The 25,593-nt window shown below is 42.7% G+C and overlaps 15 non-coding genes across 15 annotated transcripts; all 15 read right to left on the reverse strand.

Annotated features, from left to right (window-relative positions):
* Positions 1-354: 354 nt before the first annotated feature.
* LOC134063091 (5S ribosomal RNA) lies at positions 355-473 on the reverse strand. The gene has a single exon (XR_009935864.1). It is a non-coding gene; the product is annotated as a 5S ribosomal RNA (ribosomal RNA).
* A 1,637-nt stretch (positions 474-2,110) lies between these two features.
* Positions 2,111-2,229, reverse strand: LOC134063092 (5S ribosomal RNA). The gene has a single exon (XR_009935865.1). It is a non-coding gene; the product is annotated as a 5S ribosomal RNA (ribosomal RNA).
* Positions 2,230-3,865: 1,636 nt separating this feature from the next.
* LOC134063093 (5S ribosomal RNA) lies at positions 3,866-3,984 on the reverse strand. The gene has a single exon (XR_009935866.1). It is a non-coding gene; the product is annotated as a 5S ribosomal RNA (ribosomal RNA).
* Positions 3,985-5,620: 1,636 nt separating this feature from the next.
* LOC134063094 (5S ribosomal RNA) lies at positions 5,621-5,739 on the reverse strand. Its single transcript, XR_009935867.1, has one exon. It is a non-coding gene; the product is annotated as a 5S ribosomal RNA (ribosomal RNA).
* A 1,640-nt stretch (positions 5,740-7,379) lies between these two features.
* On the reverse strand, positions 7,380-7,498 carry LOC134063096 (5S ribosomal RNA). Its single transcript, XR_009935869.1, has one exon. It is a non-coding gene; the product is annotated as a 5S ribosomal RNA (ribosomal RNA).
* Positions 7,499-9,134: 1,636 nt separating this feature from the next.
* On the reverse strand, positions 9,135-9,253 carry LOC134063097 (5S ribosomal RNA). Its single transcript, XR_009935870.1, has one exon. It is a non-coding gene; the product is annotated as a 5S ribosomal RNA (ribosomal RNA).
* Positions 9,254-10,890: 1,637 nt separating this feature from the next.
* Positions 10,891-11,009, reverse strand: LOC134063098 (5S ribosomal RNA). The gene has a single exon (XR_009935871.1). It is a non-coding gene; the product is annotated as a 5S ribosomal RNA (ribosomal RNA).
* Positions 11,010-12,640: 1,631 nt separating this feature from the next.
* Positions 12,641-12,759, reverse strand: LOC134063196 (5S ribosomal RNA). Its single transcript, XR_009935967.1, has one exon. It is a non-coding gene; the product is annotated as a 5S ribosomal RNA (ribosomal RNA).
* A 1,637-nt stretch (positions 12,760-14,396) lies between these two features.
* Positions 14,397-14,515, reverse strand: LOC134063099 (5S ribosomal RNA). The gene has a single exon (XR_009935872.1). It is a non-coding gene; the product is annotated as a 5S ribosomal RNA (ribosomal RNA).
* Positions 14,516-16,151: 1,636 nt separating this feature from the next.
* LOC134063101 (5S ribosomal RNA) lies at positions 16,152-16,270 on the reverse strand. The gene has a single exon (XR_009935873.1). It is a non-coding gene; the product is annotated as a 5S ribosomal RNA (ribosomal RNA).
* Positions 16,271-17,907: 1,637 nt separating this feature from the next.
* LOC134063102 (5S ribosomal RNA) lies at positions 17,908-18,026 on the reverse strand. Its single transcript, XR_009935874.1, has one exon. It is a non-coding gene; the product is annotated as a 5S ribosomal RNA (ribosomal RNA).
* A 1,636-nt stretch (positions 18,027-19,662) lies between these two features.
* LOC134063103 (5S ribosomal RNA) lies at positions 19,663-19,781 on the reverse strand. Its single transcript, XR_009935875.1, has one exon. It is a non-coding gene; the product is annotated as a 5S ribosomal RNA (ribosomal RNA).
* Positions 19,782-21,418: 1,637 nt separating this feature from the next.
* Positions 21,419-21,537, reverse strand: LOC134063104 (5S ribosomal RNA). Its single transcript, XR_009935876.1, has one exon. It is a non-coding gene; the product is annotated as a 5S ribosomal RNA (ribosomal RNA).
* A 1,635-nt stretch (positions 21,538-23,172) lies between these two features.
* On the reverse strand, positions 23,173-23,291 carry LOC134063105 (5S ribosomal RNA). The gene has a single exon (XR_009935877.1). It is a non-coding gene; the product is annotated as a 5S ribosomal RNA (ribosomal RNA).
* A 1,640-nt stretch (positions 23,292-24,931) lies between these two features.
* On the reverse strand, positions 24,932-25,050 carry LOC134063106 (5S ribosomal RNA). Its single transcript, XR_009935878.1, has one exon. It is a non-coding gene; the product is annotated as a 5S ribosomal RNA (ribosomal RNA).
* Between the last annotated feature and the right edge of the window lie 543 nt (positions 25,051-25,593).

A 25,593-nucleotide genomic window follows, 5' to 3' on the forward strand; every position in this document is an offset into this window, starting at 1 on the left:
ATGAACACAGCGAGACCGGGAATTGTACAAAACGGTGAAAACTAAAGGGACATAGAAAACAAAGCTGTCACCCCCAAAAAATAAGCTAAACATTCCAGATGAAAACAAGCACTAAAACTCCCCCAATCCGCCAACTGTTGACAGTCAACTCGTGCAATTTTGTTCGACCTGTTGCTGGCTTAGCCTATATTTCCTACCTATGCATTTAGTTATTTATTTATTTATTTATTTATTTAGCTTTCAAACGGAGGAAGCAAATATTCAAAGGGGTTGGAACATCTACGTACTAGGGAACAGGCACGCACAGACAGACAGCCTGAAAAAAAAAAAGTTGCACTGGCTGATGGAGAGAAAAGCTTACGGCACCTGGTATTCCCAGGCGGTCTCCCATCCAAGTACTAACCAGGCCCGACGCTGCTTAGCTTCCGAGATCGGACGAGATCGGGCGTGTTCAGCGTGGTATGGCCGTAAGCGAAAGCAACCGGCCAAAGTAACCTACTTAAAGCTCCCCAACCCGGGTTGGAGACGCGTGTGTTGTGAAAGGTGAGGTACGCTACAGTATGTGTTCATGAAAACAAGGGCGCATTTTCCGCGTGGAGTTCAACTTTGAAAGTGAAGAATACAACAAATGGCATTTAAAACTTGGTAACATTTCCAATAACTGTTCCTTCTTTATCCTAAAAACGAAGGGTACTGACAGAAGAGTTTGGTTAGGCAAGTGCATATACTTTACTCACAGTTCAACACACATAGGGCAGCTTTATCTCTGATTAAAACGCTCACAGATTTGTTTAGAAGCTAAAGAAATTGTAATGGTGACATAGCATGGCAAAAACCACTTGGTGTACACCATTTGAAACTACCACAAGTAAATTAGAAAACGTCACTGGAGTAAAAAAAAAAAAAAAAGCTCAGCTTTTCAAACAAAGATGATACTCAAAGCTAAGGAGAGAAATCAGTGTCTGGCCATGCATGAGAATATAAAACCACTAAGTATTTGATGGGATATAAAAAATAAAATAAAAAATCCTTTTTTTAAGCGGAGCGAAAACACAGGGGATGTTTCATTGGAGAGAACAACCCTAATTTACAATTCATGAAATATAAGCTTCGTTTTAGAAACGTAGCCTCTCAATGAAAACAACGTACACATACCGGTCGGGATGCAGACGCTCCGAGTTGGGTCTCTGGCCAGTTAGGATTGCGCCTTCAGGTCATGTGTTGTGAAGAGGGTTGTTTCATGGATCCGCTTTGCTTCAACTTCGCCACGGAGAAAGTAAAAACAACTGCTCCAACTGCAGTTCTCTACTGGTGTGCTAGAGTCACTGGCAGCCAATGATCCATACATGTCCACAAATGTACACTAACGACGGAAAGCGTGGCGCTCCCTCCGGCGACGGAGACGTGAATGAGCGCTTCTCCTTAGCGCACGGTTTATATAGGCCTTATACGTAATAGTAGACACACGTCAATCGAATGCTGCATCTAATACGACAACATAGGCTATGTAGTAGCAACTGCTGTCAAGCAAAACTTCATGAAGCACGCTGATATTAGCTTTTCAAATATCAATTCGCTGTGCGTAAAAACAGGAACTTTGGTCACTCGCTCTACTCGGACATCCTGAAACGAGTAACCTACAGTTGTTCAGGAAAACACCACAATATCTGGGATGTCGACAGCCATGCAGACTGTAGGCTATTATCCATACTCAGGCAGTGTTGAAAAAATGACTTTGCAGCTCTTGGGCGAATGAACACAGCGAGACCGGGAATTGTACAAAACGGTGAAAACTAAAGGGACATAGAAAACAAAGCTGTCACCCCCAAAAAATAAGCTAAACATTCCAGATGAAAACAAGCACTAAAACTCCCCCAATCCGCCAACTGTTGACAGTCAACTCGTGCAATTTTGTTCGACCTGTTGCTGGCTTAGCCTATATTTCCTACCTATGCATTTATTTATTTATTTATTTATTTATTTATTTATTTTGCTTTCAAACGGAGGAAGCAAATATTCAAAGGGGTTGGAACATCTACGTACTAGGGAGCAGGCACGCACAGACAGACAGCCTGAAAAAAAAAAAGTTGCACTGGCTGATGGAGAGAAAAGCTTACGGCACCTGGTATTCCCAGGCGGTCTCCCATCCAAGTACTAACCAGGCCCGACGCTGCTTAGCTTCCGAGATCGGACGAGATCGGGCGTGTTCAGCGTGGTATGGCCGTAAGCGAAAGCAACCGGCCAAAGTAACCTACTTAAAGCTCCCCAACCCGGGTTGGAGACGCGTGTGTTGTGAAAGGTGAGGTACGCTACAGTATGTGTTCATGAAAACAAGGGCGCATTTTCCGCGTGGAGTTCAACTTTGAAAGTGAAGAATACAACAAATGGCATTTAAAACTTGGTAACATTTCCAATAACTGTTCCTTCTTTATCCTAAAAACGAAGGGTACTGACAGAAGAGTTTGGTTAGGCAAGTGCATATACTTTACTCACAGTTCAACACACATAGGGCAGCTTTATCTCTGATTAAAACGCTCACAGATTTGTTTAGAAGCTAAAGAAATTGTAATGGTGACATAGCATGGCAAAAACCACTTGGTGTACACCATTTGAAACTACCACAAGTAAATTAGAAAACGTCACTGGAGTAAAAAAAAAAAAAAAGCTCAGCTTTTCAAACAAAGATGATACTCAAAGCTAAGGAGAGAAATCAGTGTCTGGCCATGCATGAGAATATAAAACCACTAAGTATTTGATGGGATATAAAAAAAAAAAAAAAAAATCCTTTTTTTAAGCGGAGCGAAAACACAGGGGATGTTTCATTGGAGAGAACAGCCCTAATTTACAATTCATGAAATATAAGCTTCGTTTTAGAAACGTAGCCTCTCAATGAAAACAACGTACACATACCGGTCGGGATGCAGACGCTCCGAGTTGGGTCTCTGGCCAGTTAGGATTGCGCCTTCAGGTCATGTGTTGTGAAGAGGGTTGTTTCATGGATCCGCTTTGCTTCAACTTCGCCACGGAGAAAGTAAAAACAACTGCTCCAACTGCAGTTCTCTACTGGTGTGCTAGAGTCACTGGCAGCCAATGATCCATACATGTCCACAAATGTACACTAACGACGGAAAGCGTGGCGCTCCCTCCGGCGACGGAGACGTGAATGAGCGCTTCTCCTTAGCGCACGGTTTATATAGGCCTTATACGTAATAGTAGACACACGTCAATCGAATGCTGCATCTAATACGACAACATAGGCTATGTAGTAGCAACTGCTGTCAAGCAAAACTTCATGAAGCACGCTGATATTAGCTTTTCAAATATCAATTCGCTGTGCGTAAAAACAGGAACTTTGGTCACTCGCTCTACTCGGACATCCTGAAACGAGTAACCTACAGTTGTTCAGGAAAACACCACAATATCTGGGATGTCGACAGCCATGCAGACTGTAGGCTATTATCCATACTCAGGCAGTGTTGAAAAAATGACTTTGCAGCTCTTGGGCGAATGAACACAGCGAGACCGGGAATTGTACAAAACGGTGAAAACTAAAGGGACATAGAAAACAAAGCTGTCACCCCCAAAAAATAAGCTAAACATTCCAGATGAAAACAAGCACTAAAACTCCCCCAATCCGCCAACTGTTGACAGTCAACTCGTGCAATTTTGTTCGACCTGTTGCTGGCTTAGCCTATATTTCCTACCTATGCATTTATTTATTTATTTATTTATTTATTTATTTATTTTGCTTTCAAACGGAGGAAGCAAATATTCAAAGGGGTTGGAACATCTACGTACTAGGGAGCAGGCACGCACAGACAGACAGCCTGAAAAAAAAAAAGTTGCACTGGCTGATGGAGAGAAAAGCTTACGGCACCTGGTATTCCCAGGCGGTCTCCCATCCAAGTACTAACCAGGCCCGACGCTGCTTAGCTTCCGAGATCGGACGAGATCGGGCGTGTTCAGCGTGGTATGGCCGTAAGCGAAAGCAACCGGCCAAAGTAACCTACTTAAAGCTCCCCAACCCGGGTTGGAGACGCGTGTGTTGTGAAAGGTGAGGTACGCTACAGTATGTGTTCATGAAAACAAGGGCGCATTTTCCGCGTGGAGTTCAACTTTGAAAGTGAAGAATACAACAAATGGCATTTAAAACTTGGTAACATTTCCAATAACTGTTCCTTCTTTATCCTAAAAACGAAGGGTACTGACAGAAGAGTTTGGTTAGGCAAGTGCATATACTTTACTCACAGTTCAACACACATAGGGCAGCTTTATCTCTGATTAAAACGCTCACAGATTTGTTTAGAAGCTAAAGAAATTGTAATGGTGACATAGCATGGCAAAAACCACTTGGTGTACACCATTTGAAACTACCACAAGTAAATTAGAAAACGTCACTGGAGTAAAAAAAAAAAAAAAGCTCAGCTTTTCAAACAAAGATGATACTCAAAGCTAAGGAGAGAAATCAGTGTCTGGCCATGCATGAGAATATAAAACCACTAAGTATTTGATGGGATATAAAAAAAAAAAAAAAAAATCCTTTTTTTAAGCGGAGCGAAAACACAGGGGATGTTTCATTGGAGAGAACAGCCCTAATTTACAATTCATGAAATATAAGCTTCGTTTTAGAAACGTAGCCTCTCAATGAAAACAACGTACACATACCGGTCGGGATGCAGACGCTCCGAGTTGGGTCTCTGGCCAGTTAGGATTGCGCCTTCAGGTCATGTGTTGTGAAGAGGGTTGTTTCATGGATCCGCTTTGCTTCAACTTCGCCACGGAGAAAGTAAAAACAACTGCTCCAACTGCAGTTCTCTACTGGTGTGCTAGAGTCACTGGCAGCCAATGATCCATACATGTCCACAAATGTACACTAACGACGGAAAGCGTGGCGCTCCCTCCGGCGACGGAGACGTGAATGAGCGCTTCTCCTTAGCGCACGGTTTATATAGGCCTTATACGTAATAGTAGACACACGTCAATCGAATGCTGCATCTAATACGACAACATAGGCTATGTAGTAGCAACTGCTGTCAAGCAAAACTTCATGAAGCACGCTGATATTAGCTTTTCAAATATCAATTCGCTGTGCGTAAAAACAGGAACTTTGGTCACTCGCTCTACTCGGACATCCTGAAACGAGTAACCTACAGTTGTTCAGGAAAACACCACAATATCTGGGATGTCGACAGCCATGCAGACTGTAGGCTATTATCCATACTCAGGCAGTGTTGAAAAAATGACTTTGCAGCTCTTGGGCGAATGAACACAGCGAGACCGGGAATTGTACAAAACGGTGAAAACTAAAGGGACATAGAAAACAAAGCTGTCACCCCCAAAAAATAAGCTAAACATTCCAGATGAAAACAAGCACTAAAACTCCCCCAATCCGCCAACTGTTGACAGTCAACTCGTGCAATTTTGTTCGACCTGTTGCTGGCTTAGCCTATATTTCCTACCTATGCATTTATTTATTTATTTATTTATTTATTTATTTATTTTGCTTTCAAACGGAGGAAGCAAATATTCAAAGGGGTTGGAACATCTACGTACTAGGGAGCAGGCACGCACAGACAGACAGCCTGAAAAAAAAAAAGTTGCACTGGCTGATGGAGAGAAAAGCTTACGGCACCTGGTATTCCCAGGCGGTCTCCCATCCAAGTACTAACCAGGCCCGACGCTGCTTAGCTTCCGAGATCGGACGAGATCGGGCGTGTTCAGCGTGGTATGGCCGTAAGCGAAAGCAACCGGCCAAAGTAACCTACTTAAAGCTCCCCAACCCGGGTTGGAGACGCGTGTGTTGTGAAAGGTGAGGTACGCTACAGTATGTGTTCATGAAAACAAGGGCGCATTTTCCGCGTGGAGTTCAACTTTGAAAGTGAAGAATACAACAAATGGCATTTAAAACTTGGTAACATTTCCAATAACTGTTCCTTCTTTATCCTAAAAACGAAGGGTACTGACAGAAGAGTTTGGTTAGGCAAGTGCATATACTTTACTCACAGTTCAACACACATAGGGCAGCTTTATCTCTGATTAAAACGCTCACAGATTTGTTTAGAAGCTAAAGAAATTGTAATGGTGACATAGCATGGCAAAAACCACTTGGTGTACACCATTTGAAACTACCACAAGTAAATTAGAAAACGTCACTGGAGTAAAAAAAAAAAAAAAGCTCAGCTTTTCAAACAAAGATGATACTCAAAGCTAAGGAGAGAAATCAGTGTCTGGCCATGCATGAGAATATAAAACCACTAAGTATTTGATGGGATATAAAAAAAAAAAAAAAAAATCCTTTTTTTAAGCGGAGCGAAAACACAGGGGATGTTTCATTGGAGAGAACAGCCCTAATTTACAATTCATGAAATATAAGCTTCGTTTTAGAAACGTAGCCTCTCAATGAAAACAACGTACACATACCGGTCGGGATGCAGACGCTCCGAGTTGGGTCTCTGGCCAGTTAGGATTGCGCCTTCAGGTCATGTGTTGTGAAGAGGGTTGTTTCATGGATCCGCTTTGCTTCAACTTCGCCACGGAGAAAGTAAAAACAACTGCTCCAACTGCAGTTCTCTACTGGTGTGCTAGAGTCACTGGCAGCCAATGATCCATACATGTCCACAAATGTACACTAACGACGGAAAGCGTGGCGCTCCCTCCGGCGACGGAGACGTGAATGAGCGCTTCTCCTTAGCGCACGGTTTATATAGGCCTTATACGTAATAGTAGACACACGTCAATCGAATGCTGCATCTAATACGACAACATAGGCTATGTAGTAGCAACTGCTGTCAAGCAAAACTTCATGAAGCACGCTGATATTAGCCTTTCAAATATCAATTCGCTGTGCATAAAAACAGGAACTTTGGTCACTCGCTCTACTCGGACATCCTGAAACGAGTAACCTACAGTTGTTCAGGAAAACACCACAATATCTGGGATGTCGACAGCCATGCAGACTGTAGGCTATTATCCATACTCAGGCAGTGTTGAAAAAATGACTTTGCAGCTCTTGGGCGAATGAACACAGCGAGACCGGGAATTGTACAAAACGGTGAAAACTAAAGGGACATAGAAAACAAAGCTGTCACCCCCAAAAAATAAGCTAAACATTCCAGATGAAAACAAGCACTAAAACTCCCCCAATCCGCCAACTGTTGACAGTCAACTCGTGCAATTTTGTTCGACCTGTTGCTGGCTTAGCCTATATTTCCTACCTATGCATTTAGTTATTTATTTATTTATTTATTTATTTATTTATTTAGCTTTCAAACGGAGGAAGCAAATATTCAAAGGGGTTGGAACATCTACGTACTAGGGAGCAGGCACGCACAGACAGACAGCCTGAAAAAAAAAAAGTTGCACTGGCTGATGGAGAGAAAAGCTTACGGCACCTGGTATTCCCAGGCGGTCTCCCATCCAAGTACTAACCAGGCCCGACGCTGCTTAGCTTCCGAGATCGGACGAGATCGGGCGTGTTCAGCGTGGTATGGCCGTAAGCGAAAGCAACCGGCCAAAGTAACGTACTTAAAGCTCCCCAACCCGGGTTGGAGACGCGTGTGTTGTGAAAGGTGAGGTACGCTACAGTATGTGTTCATGAAAACAAGGGCGCATTTTCCGCGTGGAGTTCAACTTTGAAAGTGAAGAATACAACAAATGGCATTTAAAACTTGGTAACATTTCCAATAACTGTTCCTTCTTTATCCTAAAAACGAAGGGTACTGACAGAAGAGTTTGGTTAGGCAAGTGCATATACTTTACTCACAGTTCAACACACATAGGGCAGCTTTATCTCTGATTAAAACGCTCACAGATTTGTTTAGAAGCTAAAGAAATTGTAATGGTGACATAGCATGGCAAAAACCACTTGGTGTACACCATTTGAAACTACCACAAGTAAATTAGAAAACGTCACTGGAGTAAAAAAAAAAAAAAAGCTCAGCTTTTCAAACAAAGATGATACTCAAAGCTAAGGAGAGAAATCAGTGTCTGGCCATGCATGAGAATATAAAACCACTAAGTATTTGATGGGATATAAAAAATAAAATAAAAAATCCTTTTTTTAAGCGGAGCGAAAACACAGGGGATGTTTCATTGGAGAGAACAACCCTAATTTACAATTCATGAAATATAAGCTTCGTTTTAGAAACGTAGCCTCTCAATGAAAACAACGTACACATACCGGTAGGGATGCAGACGCTCCGAGTTGGGTCTCTGGCCAGTTAGGATTGCGCCTTCAGGTCATGTGTTGTGAAGAGGGTTGTTTCATGGATCCGCTTTGCTTCAACTTCGCCACGGAGAAAGTAAAAACAACTGCTCCAACTGCAGTTCTCTACTGGTGTGCTAGAGTCACTGGCAGCCAATGATCCATACATGTCCACAAATGTACACTAACGACGGAAAGCGTGGCGCTCCCTCCGGCGACGGAGACGTGAATGAGCGCTTCTCCTTAGCGCACGGTTTATATAGGCCTTATACGTAATAGTAGACACACGTCAATCGAATGCTGCATCTAATACGACAACATAGGCTATGTAGTAGCAACTGCTGTCAAGCAAAACTTCATGAAGCACGCTGATATTAGCTTTTCAAATATCAATTCGCTGTGCGTAAAAACAGGAACTTTGGTCACTCGCTCTACTCGGACATCCTGAAACGAGTAACCTACAGTTGTTCAGGAAAACACCACAATATCTGGGATGTCGACAGCCATGCAGACTGTAGGCTATTATCCATACTCAGGCAGTGTTGAAAAAATGACTTTGCAGCTCTTGGGCGAATGAACACAGCGAGACCGGGAATTGTACAAAACGGTGAAAACTAAAGGGACATAGAAAACAAAGCTGTCACCCCCAAAAAATAAGCTAAACATTCCAGATGAAAACAAGCACTAAAACTCCCCCAATCCGCCAACTGTTGACAGTCAACTCGTGCAATTTTGTTCGACCTGTTGCTGGCTTAGCCTATATTTCCTACCTATGCATTTAGTTATTTATTTATTTATTTATTTATTTATTTTGCTTTCAAACGGAGGAAGCAAATATTCAAAGGGGTTGGAACATCTACGTACTAGGGAGCAGGCACGCACAGACAGACAGCCTGAAAAAAAAAAAGTTGCACTGGCTGATGGAGAGAAAAGCTTACGGCACCTGGTATTCCCAGGCGGTCTCCCATCCAAGTACTAACCAGGCCCGACGCTGCTTAGCTTCCGAGATCGGACGAGATCGGGCGTGTTCAGCGTGGTATGGCCGTAAGCGAAAGCAACCGGCCAAAGTAACCTACTTAAAGCTCCCCAACCCGGGTTGGAGACGCGTGTGTTGTGAAAGGTGAGGTACGCTACAGTATGTGTTCATGAAAACAAGGGCGCATTTTCCGCGTGGAGTTCAACTTTGAAAGTGAAGAATACAACAAATGGCATTTAAAACTTGGTAACATTTCCAATAACTGTTCCTTCTTTATCCTAAAAACGAAGGGTACTGACAGAAGAGTTTGGTTAGGCAAGTGCATATACTTTACTCACAGTTCAACACACATAGGGCAGCTTTATCTCTGATTAAAACGCTCACAGATTTGTTTAGAAGCTAAAGAAATTGTAATGGTGACATAGCATGGCAAAAACCACTTGGTGTACACCATTTGAAACTACCACAAGTAAATTAGAAAACGTCACTGGAGTAAAAAAAAAAAAAAAAGCTCAGCTTTTCAAACAAAGATGATACTCAAAGCTAAGGAGAGAAATCAGTGTCTGGCCATGCATGAGAATATAAAACCACTAAGTATTTGATGGGATATAAAAAATAAAATAAAAAATCCTTTTTTTAAGCGGAGCGAAAACACAGGGGATGTTTCATTGGAGAGAACAACCCTAATTTACAATTCATGAAATATAAGCTTCGTTTTAGAAACGTAGCCTCTCAATGAAAACAACGTACACATACCGGTCGGGATGCAGACGCTCCGAGTTGGGTCTCTGGCCAGTTAGGATTGCGCCTTCAGGTCATGTGTTGTGAAGAGGGTTGTTTCATGGATCCGCTTTGCTTCAACTTCGCCACGGAGAAAGTAAAAACAACTGCTCCAACTGCAGTTCTCTACTGGTGTGCTAGAGTCACTGGCAGCCAATGATCCATACATGTCCACAAATGTACACTAACGACGGAAAGCGTGGCGCTCCCTCCGGCGACGGAGACGTGAATGAGCGCTTCTCCTTAGCGCACGGTTTATATAGGCCTTATACGTAATAGTAGACACACGTCAATCGAATGCTGCATCTAATACGACAACATAGGCTATGTAGTAGCAACTGCTGTCAAGCAAAACTTCATGAAGCACGCTGATATTAGCTTTTCAAATATCAATTCGCTGTGCGTAAAAACAGGAACTTTGGTCACTCGCTCTACTCGGACATCCTGAAACGAGTAACCTACAGTTGTTCAGGAAAACACCACAATATCTGGGATGTCGACAGCCATGCAGACTGTAGGCTATTATCCATACTCAGGCAGTGTTGAAAAAATGACTTTGCAGCTCTTGGGCGAATGAACACAGCGAGACCGGGAATTGTACAAAACGGTGAAAACTAAAGGGACATAGAAAACAAAGCTGTCACCCCCAAAAAATAAGCTAAACATTCCAGATGAAAACAAGCACTAAAACTCCCCCAATCCGCCAACTGTTGACAGTCAACTCGTGCAATTTTGTTCGACCTGTTGCTGGCTTAGCCTATATTTCCTACCTATGCATTTAGTTATTTATTTATTTATTTATTTATTTATTTTGCTTTCAAACGGAGGAAGCAAATATTCAAAGGGGTTGGAACATCTACGTACTAGGGAGCAGGCACGCACAGACAGACAGCCTGAAAAAAAAAAAGTTGCACTGGCTGATGGAGAGAAAAGCTTACGGCACCTGGTATTCCCAGGCGGTCTCCCATCCAAGTACTAACCAGGCCCGACGCTGCTTAGCTTCCGAGATCGGACGAGATCGGGCGTGTTCAGCGTGGTATGGCCGTAAGCGAAAGCAACCGGCCAAAGTAACCTACTTAAAGCTCCCCAACCCGGGTTGGAGACGCGTGTGTTGTGAAAGGTGAGGTACGCTACAGTATGTGTTCATGAAAACAAGGGCGCATTTTCCGCGTGGAGTTCAACTTTGAAAGTGAAGAATACAACAAATGGCATTTAAAACTTGGTAACATTTCCAATAACTGTTCCTTCTTTATCCTAAAAACGAAGGGTACTGACAGAAGAGTTTGGTTAGGCAAGTGCATATACTTTACTCACAGTTCAACACACATAGGGCAGCTTTATCTCTGATTAAAACGCTCACAGATTTGTTTAGAAGCTAAAGAAATTGTAATGGTGACATAGCATGGCAAAAACCACTTGGTGTACACCATTTGAAACTACCACAAGTAAATTAGAAAACGTCACTGGAGTAAAAAAAAAAAAAAAGCTCAGCTTTTCAAACAAAGATGATACTCAAAGCTAAGGAGAGAAATCAGTGTCTGGCCATGCATGAGAATATAAAACCACTAAGTATTTGATGGGATATAAAAAAAAAAAAAAAAATCCTTTTTTTAAGCGGAGCGAAAACACAGGGGATGTTTCATTGGAGAGAACAGCCCTAATTTACAATTCATGAAATATAAGCTTCGTTTTAGAAACGTAGCCTCTCAATGAAAACAACGTACATATACCGGTCGGGATGCAGACGCTCCGAGTTGGGTCTCTGGCCAGTTAGGATTGCGCCTTCAGGTCATGTGTTGTGAAGAGGGTTGTTTCATGGATCCGCTTTGCTTCAACTTCGCCACGGAGAAAGTAAAAACAACTGCTCCAACTGCAGTTCTCTACTGGTGTGCTAGAGTCACTGGCAGCCAATGATCCATACATGTCCACAAATGTACACTAACGACGGAAAGCGTGGCGCTCCCTCCGGCGACGGAGACGTGAATGAGCGCTTCTCCTTAACGCACGGTTTATATAGGCCTTATACGTAATAGTAGACACACGTCAATCGAATGCTGCATCTAATACGACAACATAGGCTATGTAGTAGCAACTGCTGTCAAGCAAAACTTCATGAAGCACGCTGATATTAGCTTTTCAAATATCAATTCGCTGTGAATAAAAACAGGAACTTTGGTCACTCGCTCTACTCGGACATCCTGAAACGAGTAACCTACAGTTGTTCAGGAAAACACCACAATATCTGGGATGTCGACAGCCATGCAGACTGTAGGCTATTATCCATACTCAGGCAGTGTTGAAAAAATGACTTTGCAGCTCTTGGGCGAATGAACACAGCGAGACCGGGAATTGTACAAAACGGTGAAAACTAAAGGGACATAGAAAACAAAGCTGTCACCCCCAAAAAATAAGCTAAACATTCCAGATGAAAACAAGCACTAAAACTCCCCCAATCCGCCAACTGTTGACAGTCAACTCGTGCAATTTTGTTCGACCTGTTGCTGGCTTAGCCTATATTTCCTACCTATGCATTTAGTTATTTATTTATTTATTTATTTATTTAGCTTTCAAACGGAGGAAGCAAATATTCAAAGGGGTTGGAACATCTACGTACTAGGGAGCAGGCACGCACAGACAGACAGCCTGAAAAAAAAAAAGTTGCACTGGCTGATGGAGAGAAAAGCTTACGGCACCTGGTATTCCCAGGCGGTCTCCCATCCAAGTACTAACCAGGCCAGACGCTGCTTAGCTTCCGAGATCGGACGAGATCGGGCGTGTTCAGCGTGGTATGGCCGTAAGCGAAAGCAACCGGCCAAAGTAACCTACTTAAAGCTCCCCAACCCGGGTTGGAGACGCGTGTGTTGTGAAAGGTGAGGTACGCTACAGTATGTGTTCATGAAAACAAGGGCGCATTTTCCGCGTGGAGTTCAACTTTGAAAGTGAAGAATACAACAAATGGCATTTAAAACTTGGTAACATTTCCAATAACTGTTCCTTCTTTATCCTAAAAACGAAGGGTACTGACAGAAGAGTTTGGTTAGGCAAGTGCATATACTTTACTCACAGTTCAACACACATAGGGCAGCTTTATCTCTGATTAAAACGCTCACAGATTTGTTTAGAAGCTAAAGAAATTGTAATGGTGACATAGCATGGCAAAAACCACTTGGTGTACACCATTTGAAACTACCACAAGTAAATTAGAAAACGTCACTGGAGTAAAAAAAAAAAAAAAAAGCTCAGCTTTTCAAACAAAGATGATACTCAAAGCTAAGGAGAGAAATCAGTGTCTGGCCATGCATGAGAATATAAAACCACTAAGTATTTGATGGGATATAAAAAATAAAAAAAAAATCCTTTTTTTAAGCGGAGCGAAAACACAGGGGATGTTTCATTGGAGAGAACAGCCCTAATTTACAATTCATGAAATATAAGCTTCGTTTTAGAAACGTAGCCTCTCAATGAAAACAACGTACACATACCGGTCGGGATGCAGACGCTCCGAGTTGGGTCTCTGGCCAGTTAGGATTGCGCCTTCAGGTCATGTGTTGTGAAGAGGGTTGTTTCATGGATCCGCTTTGCTTCAACTTCGCCACGGAGAAAGTAAAAACAACTGCTCCAACTGCAGTTCTCTACTGGTGTGCTAGAGTCACTGGCAGCCAATGATCCATACATGTCCACAAATGTACACTAACGACGGAAAGCGTGGCGCTCCCTCCGGCGACGGAGACGTGAATGAGCGCTTCTCCTTAGCGCACGGTTTATATAGGCCTTATACGTAATAGTAGACACACGTCAATCGAATGCTGCATCTAATACGACAACATAGGCTATGTAGTAGCAACTGCTGTCAAGCAAAACTTCATGAAGCACGCTGATATTAGCTTTTCAAATATCAATTCGCTGTGCGTAAAAACAGGAACTTTGGTCACTCGCTCTACTCGGACATCCTGAAACGAGTAACCTACAGTTGTTCAGGAAAACACCACAATATCTGGGATGTCGACAGCCATGCAGACTGTAGGCTATTATCCATACTCAGGCAGTGTTGAAAAAATGACTTTGCAGCTCTTGGGCGAATGAACACAGCGAGACCGGGAATTGTACAAAACGGTGAAAACTAAAGGGACATAGAAAACAAAGCTGTCACCCCCAAAAAATAAGCTAAACATTCCAGATGAAAACAAGCACTAAAACTCCCCCAATCCGCCAACTGTTGACAGTCAACTCGTGCAATTTTGTTCGACCTGTTGCTGGCTTAGCCTATATTTCCTACCTATGCATTTAGTTATTTATTTATTTATTTATTTATTTATTTTGCTTTCAAACGGAGGAAGCAAATATTCAAAGGGGTTGGAACATCTACGTACTAGGGAGCAGGCACGCACAGACAGACAGCCTGAAAAAAAAAAAGTTGCACTGGCTGATGGAGAGAAAAGCTTACGGCACCTGGTATTCCCAGGCGGTCTCCCATCCAAGTACTAACCAGGCCCGACGCTGCTTAGCTTCCGAGATCGGACGAGATCGGGCGTGTTCAGCGTGGTATGGCCGTAAGCGAAAGCAACCGGCCAAAGTAACCTACTTAAAGCTCCCCAACCCGGGTTGGAGACGCGTGTGTTGTGAAAGGTGAGGTACGCTACAGTATGTGTTCATGAAAACAAGGGCGCATTTTCCGCGTGGAGTTCAACTTTGAAAGTGAAGAATACAACAAATGGCATTTAAAACTTGGTAACATTTCCAATAACTGTTCCTTCTTTATCCTAAAAACGAAGGGTACTGACAGAAGAGTTTGGTTAGGCAAGTGCATATACTTTACTCACAGTTCAACACACATAGGGCAGCTTTATCTCTGATTAAAACGCTCACAGATTTGTTTAGAAGCTAAAGAAATTGTAATGGTGACATAGCATGGCAAAAACCACTTGGTGTAAACCATTTGAAACTACCACAAGTAAATTAGAAAACGTCACTGGAGTAAAAAAAAAAAAAAAAGCTCAGCTTTTCAAACAAAGATGATACTCAAAGCTAAGGAGAGAAATCAGTGTCTGGCCATGCATGAGAATATAAAACCACTAAGTATTTGATGGGATATAAAAAATAAAAAAAAAAACCTTTTTTTAAGCGGAGCGAAAACACAGGGGATGTTTCATTGGAGAGAACAACCCTAATTTACAATTCATGAAATATAAGCTTCGTTTTAGAAACGTAGCCTCTCAATGAAAACAACGTACACATACCGGTCGGGATGCAGACGCTCCGAGTTGGGTCTCTGGCCAGTTAGGATTGCGCCTTCAGGTCATGTGTTGTGAAGAGGGTTGTTTCATGGATCCGCTTTGCTTCAACTTCGCCACGGAGAAAGTAAAAACAACTGCTCCAACTGCAGTTCTCTACTGGTGTGCTAGAGTCACTGGCAGCCAATGATCCATACATGTCCACAAATGTACACTAACGACGGAAAGCGTGGCGCTCCCTCCGGCGACGGAGACGTGAATGAGCGCTTCTCCTTAGCGCACGGTTTATATAGGCCTTATACGTAATAGTAGACACACGTCAATCGAATGCTGCATCTAATACGACAACATAGGCTATGTAGTAGCAACTGCTGTCAAGCAAAACTTCATGAAGCACGCTGATATTAGCTTTTCAAATATCAATTCGCTGTGCGTAAAAACAGGAACTTTGGTCACTCGCTCTACTCGGACATCCTGAAACGAGTAACCTACAGTTGTTCAGGAAAACACCACAATATCTGGGATGTCGACAGCCATGCAGACTGTAGGCTATTATCCATACTCAGGCAGTGTTGAAAAAATGACTTTGCAGCTCTTGGGCGAATGAACACAGCGAGACCGGGAATTGTACAAAACGGTGAAAACTAAAGGGACATAGAAAACAAAGCTGTCACCCCCAAAAAATAAGCTAAACATTCCAGATGAAAACAAGCACTAAAACTCCCCCAATCCGCCAACTGTTGACAGTCAACTCGTGCAATTTTGTTCGACCTGTTGCTGGCTTAGCCTATATTTCCTACCTATGCATTTAGTTATTTATTTATTTATTTATTTATTTATTTAGCTTTCAAACGGAGGAAGCAAATATTCAAAGGGGTTGGAACATCTACGTACTAGGGAGCAGGCACGCACAGACAGACAGCCTGAAAAAAAAAAAGTTGCACTGGCTGATGGAGAGAAAAGCTTACGGCACCTGGTATTCCCAGGCGGTCTCCCATCCAAGTACTAACCAGGCCCGACGCTGCTTAGCTTCCGAGATCGGACGAGATCGGGCGTGTTCAGCGTGGTATGGCCGTAAGCGAAAGCAACCGGCCAAAGTAACCTACTTAAAGCTCCCCAACCCGGGTTGGAGACGCGTGTGTTGTGAAAGGTGAGGTACGCTACAGTATGTGTTCATGAAAACAAGGGCGCATTTTCCGCGTGGAGTTCAACTTTGAAAGTGAAGAATACAACAAATGGCATTTAAAACTTGGTAACATTTCCAATAACTGTTCCTTCTTTATCCTAAAAACGAAGGGTACTGACAGAAGAGTTTGGTTAGGCAAGTGCATATACTTTACTCACAGTTCAACACACATAGGGCAGCTTTATCTCTGATTAAAACGCTCACAGATTTGTTTAGAAGCTAAAGAAATTGTAATGGTGACATAGCATGGCAAAAACCACTTGGTGTACACCATTTGAAACTACCAAAAGTAAATTAGAAAACGTCACTGGAGTAAAAAAAAAAAAAAAAGCTCAGCTTTTCAAACAAAGATGATACTCAAAGCTAAGGAGAGAAATCAGTGTCTGGCCATGCATGAGAATATAAAACCACTAAGTATTTGATGGGATATAAAAAATAAAATAAAAAATCCTTTTTTTAAGCGGAGCGAAAACACAGGGGATGTTTCATTGGAGAGAACAACCCTAATTTACAATTCATGAAATATAAGCTTCGTTTTAGAAACGTAGCCTCTCAATGAAAACAACGTACACATACCGGTCGGGATGCAGACGCTCCGAGTTGGGTCTCTGGCCAGTTAGGATTGCGCCTTCAGGTCATGTGTTGTGAAGAGGGTTGTTTCATGGATCCGCTTTGCTTCAACTTCGCCACGGAGAAAGTAAAAACAACTGCTCCAACTGCAGTTCTCTACTGGTGTGCTAGAGTCACTGGCAGCCAATGATCCATACATGTCCACAAATGTACACTAACGACGGAAAGCGTGGCGCTCCCTCCGGCGACGGAGACGTGAATGAGCGCTTCTCCTTAGCGCACGGTTTATATAGGCCTTATACGTAATAGTAGACACACGTCAATCGAATGCTGCATCTAATACGACAACATAGGCTATGTAGTAGCAACTGCTGTCAAGCAAAACTTCATGAAGCACGCTGATATTAGCTTTTCAAATATCAATTCGCTGTGCGTAAAAACAGGAACTTTGGTCACTCGCTCTACTCGGACATCCTGAAACGAGTAACCTACAGTTGTTCAGGAAAACACCACAATATCTGGGATGTCGACAGCCATGCAGACTGTAGGCTATTATCCATACTCAGGCAGTGTTGAAAAAATGACTTTGCAGCTCTTGGGCGAATGAACACAGCGAGACCGGGAATTGTACAAAACGGTGAAAACTAAAGGGACATAGAAAACAAAGCTGTCACCCCCAAAAAATAAGCTAAACATTCCAGATGAAAACAAGCACTAAAACTCCCCCAATCCGCCAACTGTTGACAGTCAACTCGTGCAATTTTGTTCGACCTGTTGCTGGCTTAGCCTATATTTCCTACCTATGCATTTATTTATTTATTTATTTATTTATTTATTTATTTTGCTTTCAAACGGAGGAAGCAAATATTCAAAGGGGTTGGAACATCTACGTACTAGGGAGCAGGCACGCACAGACAGACAGCCTGAAAAAAAAAAAGTTGCACTGGCTGATGGAGAGAAAAGCTTACGGCACCTGGTATTCCCAGGCGGTCTCCCATCCAAGTACTAACCAGGCCCGACGCTGCTTAGCTTCCGAGATCGGACGAGATCGGGCGTGTTCAGCGTGGTATGGCCGTAAGCGAAAGCAACCGGCCAAAGTAACCTACTTAAAGCTCCCCAACCCGGGTTGGAGACGCGTGTGTTGTGAAAGGTGAGGTACGCTACAGTATGTGTTCATGAAAACAAGGGCGCATTTTCCGCGTGGAGATCAACTTTGAAAGTGAAGAATACAACAAATGGCATTTAAAACTTGGTAACATTTCCAATAACTGTTCCTTCTTTATCCTAAAAACGAAGGGTACTGACAGAAGAGTTTGGTTAGGCAAGTGCATATACTTTACTCACAGTTCAACACACATAGGGCAGCTTTATCTCTGATTAAAACGCTCACAGATTTGTTTAGAAGCTAAAGAAATTGTAATGGTGACATAGCATGGCAAAAACCACTTGGTGTACACCATTTGAAACTACCACAAGTAAATTAGAAAACGTCACTGGAGTAAAAAAAAAAAAAAAGCTCAGCTTTTCAAACAAAGATGATACTCAAAGCTAAGGAGAGAAATCAGTGTCTGGCCATGCATGAGAATATAAAACCACTAAGTATTTGATGGGATATAAAAAAAAAAAAAAAAAATCCTTTTTTTAAGCGGAGCGAAAACACAGGGGATGTTTCATTGGAGAGAACAACCCTAATTTACAATTCATGAAATATAAGCTTCGTTTTAGAAACGTAGCCTCTCAATGAAAACAACGTACACATACCGGTCGGGATGCAGACGCTCCGAGTTGGGTCTCTGGCCAGTTAGGATTGCGCCTTCAGGTCATGTGTTGTGAAGAGGGTTGTTTCATGGATCCGCTTTGCTTCAACTTCGCCACGGAGAAAGTAAAAACAACTGCTCCAACTGCAGTTCTCTACTGGTGTGCTAGAGTCACTGGCAGCCAATGATCCATACATGTCCACAAATGTACACTAACGACGGAAAGCGTGGCGCTCCCTCCGGCGACGGAGACGTGAATGAGCGCTTCTCCTTAGCGCACGGTTTATATAGGCCTTATACGTAATAGTAGACACACGTCAATCGAATGCTGCATCTAATACGACAACATAGGCTATGTAGTAGCAACTGCTGTCAAGCAAAACTTCATGAAGCACGCTGATATTAGCTTTTCAAATATCAATTCGCTGTGCGTAAAAACAGGAACTTTGGTCACTCGCTCTACTCGGACATCCTGAAACGAGTAACCTACAGTTGTTCAGGAAAACACCACAATATCTGGGATGTCGACAGCCATGCAGACTGTAGGCTATTATCCATACTCAGGCAGTGTTGAAAAAATGACTTTGCAGCTCTTGGGCGAATGAACACAGCGAGACCGGGAATTGTACAAAACGGTGAAAACTAAAGGGACATAGAAAACAAAGCTGTCACCCCAAAAAAATAAGCTAAACATTCCAGATGAAAACAAGCACTAAAACTCCCCCAATCCGCCAACTGTTGACAGTCAACTCGTGCAATTTTGTTCGACCTGTTGCTGGCTTAGCCTATATTTCCTACCTATGCATTTAGTTATTTATTTATTTATTTATTTATTTATTTAGCTTTCAAACGGAGGAAGCAAATATTCAAAGGGGTTGGAACATCTACGTACTAGGGAGCAGGCACGCACAGACAGACAGCCTGAAAAAAAAAAAGTTGCACTGGCTGATGGAGAGAAAAGCTTACGGCACCTGGTATTCCCAGGCGGTCTCCCATCCAAGTACTAACCAGGCCCGACGCTGCTTAGCTTCCGAGATCGGACGAGATCGGGCGTGTTCAGCGTGGTATGGCCGTAAGCGAAAGCAACCGGCCAAAGTAACCTACTTAAAGCTCCCCAACCCGGGTTGGAGACGCGTGTGTTGTGAAAGGTGAGGTACGCTACAGTATGTGTTCATGAAAACAAGGGCGCATTTTCCGCGTGGAGTTCAACTTTGAAAGTGAAGAATACAACAAATGGCATTTAAAACTTGGTAACATTTCCAATAACTGTTCCTTCTTTATCCTAAAAACGAAGGGTACTGACAGAAGAGTTTGGTTAGGCAAGTGCATATACTTTACTCACAGTTCAACACACATAGGGCAGCTTTATCTCTGATTAAAACGCTCACAGATTTGTTTAGAAGCTAAAGAAATTGTAATGGTGACATAGCATGGCAAAAACCACTTGGTGTACACCATTTGAAACTACCACAAGTAAATTAGAAAACGTCACTGGAGTAAAAAAAAAAAAAAAAGCTCAGCTTTTCAAACAAAGATGATACTCAAAGCTAAGGAGAGAAATCAGTGTCTGGCCATGCATGAGAATATAAAACCACTAAGTATTTGATGGGATATAAAAAATAAAATAAAAAATCCTTTTTTTAAGCGGAGCGAAAACACAGGGGATGTTTCATTGGAGAGAACAACCCTAATTTACAATTCATGAAATATAAGCTTCGTTTTAGAAACGTAGCCTCTCAATGAAAACAACGTACACATACCGGTCGGGATGCAGACGCTCCGAGTTGGGTCTCTGGCCAGTTAGGATTGCGCCTTCAGGTCATGTGTTGTGAAGAGGGTTGTTTCATGGATCCGCTTTGCTTCAACTTCGCCACGGAGAAAGTAAAAACAACTGCTCCAACTGCAGTTCTCTACTGGTGTGCTAGAGTCACTGGCAGCCAATGATCCATACATGTCCACAAATGTACACTAACGACGGAAAGCGTGGCGCTCCCTCCGGCGACGGAGACGTGAATGAGCGCTTCTCCTTAGCGCACGGTTTATATAGGCCTTATACGTAATAGTAGACACACGTCAATCGAATGCTGCATCTAATACGACAACATAGGCTATGTAGTAGCAACTGCTGTCAAGCAAAACTTCATGAAGCACGCTGATATTAGCTTTTCAAATATCAATTCGCTGTGCGTAAAAACAGGAACTTTGGTCACTCGCTCTACTCGGACATCCTGTAACGAGTAACCTACAGTTGTTCAGGAAAACACCACAATATCTGGGATGTCGACAGCCATGCAGACTGTAGGCTATTATCCATACTCAGGCAGTGTTGAAAAAATGACTTTGCAGCTCTTGGGCGAATGAACACAGCGAGACCGGGAATTGTACAAAACGGTGAAAACTAAAGGGACATAGAAAACAAAGCTGTCACCCCCAAAAAATAAGCTAAACATTCCAGATGAAAACAAGCACTAAAACTCCCCCAATCCGCCAACTGTTGACAGTCAACTCGTGCAATTTTGTTCGACCTGTTGCTGGCTTAGCCTATATTTCCTACCTATGCATTTATTTATTTATTTATTTATTTATTTATTTATTTTGCTTTCAAACGGAGGAAGCAAATATTCAAAGGGGTTGGAACATCTACGTACTAGGGAGCAGGCACGCACAGACAGACAGCCTGAAAAAAAAAAAGTTGCACTGGCTGATGGAGAGAAAAGCTTACGGCACCTGGTATTCCCAGGCGGTCTCCCATCCAAGTACTAACCAGGCCCGACGCTGCTTAGCTTCCGAGATCGGACGAGATCGGGCGTGTTCAGCGTGGTATGGCCGTAAGCGAAAGCAACCGGCCAAAGTAACCTACTTAAAGCTCCCCAACCCGGGTTGGAGACGCGTGTGTTGTGAAAGGTGAGGTACGCTACAGTATGTGTTCATGAAAACAAGGGCGCATTTTCCGCGTGGAGTTCAACTTTGAAAGTGAAGAATACAACAAATGGCATTTAAAACTTGGTAACATTTCCAATAACTGTTCCTTCTTTATCCTAAAAACGAAGGGTACTGACAGAAGAGTTTGGTTAGGCAAGTGCATATACTTTACTCACAGTTCAACACACATAGGGCAGCTTTATCTCTGATTAAAACGCTCACAGATTTGTTTAGAAGCTAAAGAAATTGTAATGGTGACATAGCATGGCAAAAACCACTTGGTGTACACCATTTGAAACTACCACAAGTAAATTAGAAAACGTCACTGGAGTAAAAAAAAAAAAAAAGCTCAGCTTTTCAAACAAAGATGATACTCAAAGCTAAGGAGAGAAATCAGTGTCTGGCCATGCATGAGAATATAAAACCACTAAGTATTTGATGGGATATAAAAAAAAAAAAAAAAATCCTTTTTTTAAGCGGAGCGAAAACACAGGGGATGTTTCATTGGAGAGAACAGCCCTAATTTACAATTCATGAAATATAAGCTTCGTTTTAGAAACGTAGCCTCTCAATGAAAACAACGTACATATACCGGTCGGGATGCAGACGCTCCGAGTTGGGTCTCTGGCCAGTTAGGATTGCGCCTTCAGGTCATGTGTTGTGAAGAGGGTTGTTTCATGGATCCGCTTTGCTTCAACTTCGCCACGGAGAAAGTAAAAACAACTGCTCCAACTGCAGTTCTCTACTGGTGTGCTAGAGTCACTGGCAGCCAATGATCCATACATGTCCACAAATGTACACTAACGACGGAAAGCGTGGCGCTCCCTCCGGCGACGGAGACGTGAATGAGCGCTTCTCCTTAACGCACGGTTTATATAGGCCTTATACGTAATAGTAGACACACGTCAATCGAATGCTGCATCTAATACGACAACATAGGCTATGTAGTAGCAACTGCTGTCAAGCAAAACTTCATGAAGCACGCTGATATTAGCTTTTCAAATATCAATTCGCTGTGCATAAAAACAGGAACTTTGGTCACTCGCTCTACTCGGACATCCTGAAACGAGTAACCTACAGTTGTTCAGGAAAACACCACAATATCTGGGATGTCGACAGCCATGCAGACTGTAGGCTATTATCCATACTCAGGCAGTGTTGAAAAAATGACTTTGCAGCTCTTGGGCGAATGAACACAGCGAGACCGGGAATTGTACAAAACGGTGAAAACTAAAGGGACATAGAAAACAAAGCTGTCACCCCCAAAAAATAAGCTAAACATTCCAGATGAAAACAAGCACTAAAACTCCCCCAATCCGCCAACTGTTGACAGTCAACTCGTGCAATTTTGTTCGACCTGTTGCTGGCTTAGCCTATATTTCCTACCTATGCATTTATTTATTTATTTATTTATTTATTTATTTATTTTGCTTTCAAACGGAGGAAGCAAATATTCAAAGGGGTTGGAACATCTACGTACTAGGGAGCAGGCACGCACAGACAGACAGCCTGAAAAAAAAAAAGTTGCACTGGCTGATGGAGAGAAAAGCTTACGGCACCTGGTATTCCCAGGCGGTCTCCCATCCAAGTACTAACCAGGCCCGACGCTGCTTAGCTTCCGAGATCGGACGAGATCGGGCGTGTTCAGCGTGGTATGGCCGTAAGCGAAAGCAACCGGCCAAAGTAACCTACTTAAAGCTCCCCAACCCGGGTTGGAGACGCGTGTGTTGTGAAAGGTGAGGTACGCTACAGTATGTGTTCATGAAAACAAGGGCGCATTTTCCGCGTGGAGTTCAACTTTGAAAGTGAAGAATACAACAAATGGCATTTAAAACTTGGTAACATTTCCAATAACTGTTCCTTCTTTATCCTAAAAACGAAGGGTACTGACAGAAGAGTTTGGTTAGGCAAGTGCATATACTTTACTCACAGTTCAACACACATAGGGCAGCTTTATCTCTGATTAAAACGCTCACAGATTTGTTTAGAAGCTAAAGAAATTGTAATGGTGACATAGCATGGCAAAAACCACTTGGTGTACACCATTTGAAACTACCACAAGTAAATTAGAAAACGTCACTGGAGTAAAAAAAAAAAAAAAGCTCAGCTTTTCAAACAAAGATGATACTCAAAGCTAAGGAGAGAAATCAGTGTCTGGCCATGCATGAGAATATAAAACCACTAAGTATTTGATGGGATATAAAAAAAAAAAAAAAAAATCCTTTTTTTAAGCGGAGCGAAAACACAGGGGATGTTTCATTGGAGAGAACAGCCCTAATTTACAATTCATGAAATATAAGCTTCGTTTTAGAAACGTAGCCTCTCAATGAAAACAACGTACACATACCGGTCGGGATGCAGACGCTCCGAGTTGGGTCTCTGGCCAGTTAGGATTGCGCCTTCAGGTCATGTGTTGTGAAGAGGGTTGTTTCATGGATCCGCTTTGCTTCAACTTCGCCACGGAGAAAGTAAAAACAACTGCTCCAACTGCAGTTCTCTACTGGTGTGCTAGAGTCACTGGCAGCCAATGATCCATACATGTCCACAAATGTACACTAACGACGGAAAGCGTGGCGCTCCCTCCGGCGACGGAGACGTGAATGAGCGCTTCTCCTTAGCGCACGGTTTATATAGGCCTTATACGTAATAGTAGACACACGTCAATCGAATGCTGCATCTAATACGACAACATAGGCTATGTAGTAGCAACTGCTGTCAAGCAAAACTTCATGAAGCACGCTGATATTAGCCTTTCAAATATCAATTCGCTGTGCATAAAAACAGGAACTTTGGTCACTCGCTCTACTCGGACATCCTGAAACGAGTAACCTACAGTTGTTCAGGAAAACACCACAATATCTGGGATGTCGACAGCCATGCAGACTGTAGGCTATTATCCATACTCAGGCAGTGTTGAAAAAATGACTTTGCAGCTCTTGGGCGAATGAACACAGCGAGACCGGGAATTGTACAAAACGGTGAAAACTAAAGGGACATAGAAAACAAAGCTGTCACCCCCAAAAAATAAGCTAAACATTCCAGATGAAAACAAGCACTAAAACTCCCCCAATCCGCCAACTGTTGACAGTCAACTCGTGCAATTTTGTTCGACCTGTTGCTGGCTTAGCCTATATTTCCTACCTATGCATTTAGTTATTTATTTATTTATTTATTTATTTATTTATTTAGCTTTCAAACGGAGGAAGCAAATATTCAAAGGGGTTGGAACATCTACGTACTAGGGAGCAGGCACGCACAGACAGACAGCCTGAAAAAAAAAAAGTTGCACTGGCTGATGGAGAGAAAAGCTTACGGCACCTGGTATTCCCAGGCGGTCTCCCATCCAAGTACTAACCAGGCCCGACGCTGCTTAGCTTCCGAGATCGGACGAGATCGGGCGTGTTCAGCGTGGTATGGCCGTAAGCGAAAGCAACCGGCCAAAGTAACGTACTTAAAGCTCCCCAACCCGGGTTGGAGACGCGTGTGTTGTGAAAGGTGAGGTACGCTACAGTATGTGTTCATGAAAACAAGGGCGCATTTTCCGCGTGGAGTTCAACTTTGAAAGTGAAGAATACAACAAATGGCATTTAAAACTTGGTAACATTTCCAATAACTGTTCCTTCTTTATCCTAAAAACGAAGGGTACTGACAGAAGAGTTTGGTTAGGCAAGTGCATATACTTTACTCACAGTTCAACACACATAGGGCAGCTTTATCTCTGATTAAAACGCTCACAGATTTGTTTAGAAGCTAAAGAAATTGTAATGGTGACATAGCATGGCAAAAACCACTTGGTGTACACCATTTGAAACTACCACAAGTAAATTAGAAAACGTCACTGGAGTAAAAAAAAAAAAAAAGCTCAGCTTTTCAAACAAAGATGATACTCAAAGCTAAGGAGAGAAATCAGTGTCTGGCCATGCATGAGAATATAAAACCACTAAGTATTTGATGGGATATAAAAAATA

Source organism: Sardina pilchardus, chromosome 17, assembly GCF_963854185.1.
Source record: "Sardina pilchardus chromosome 17, fSarPil1.1, whole genome shotgun sequence".
Lineage (NCBI taxonomy): Eukaryota > Metazoa > Chordata > Actinopteri > Clupeiformes > Clupeidae > Sardina > Sardina pilchardus.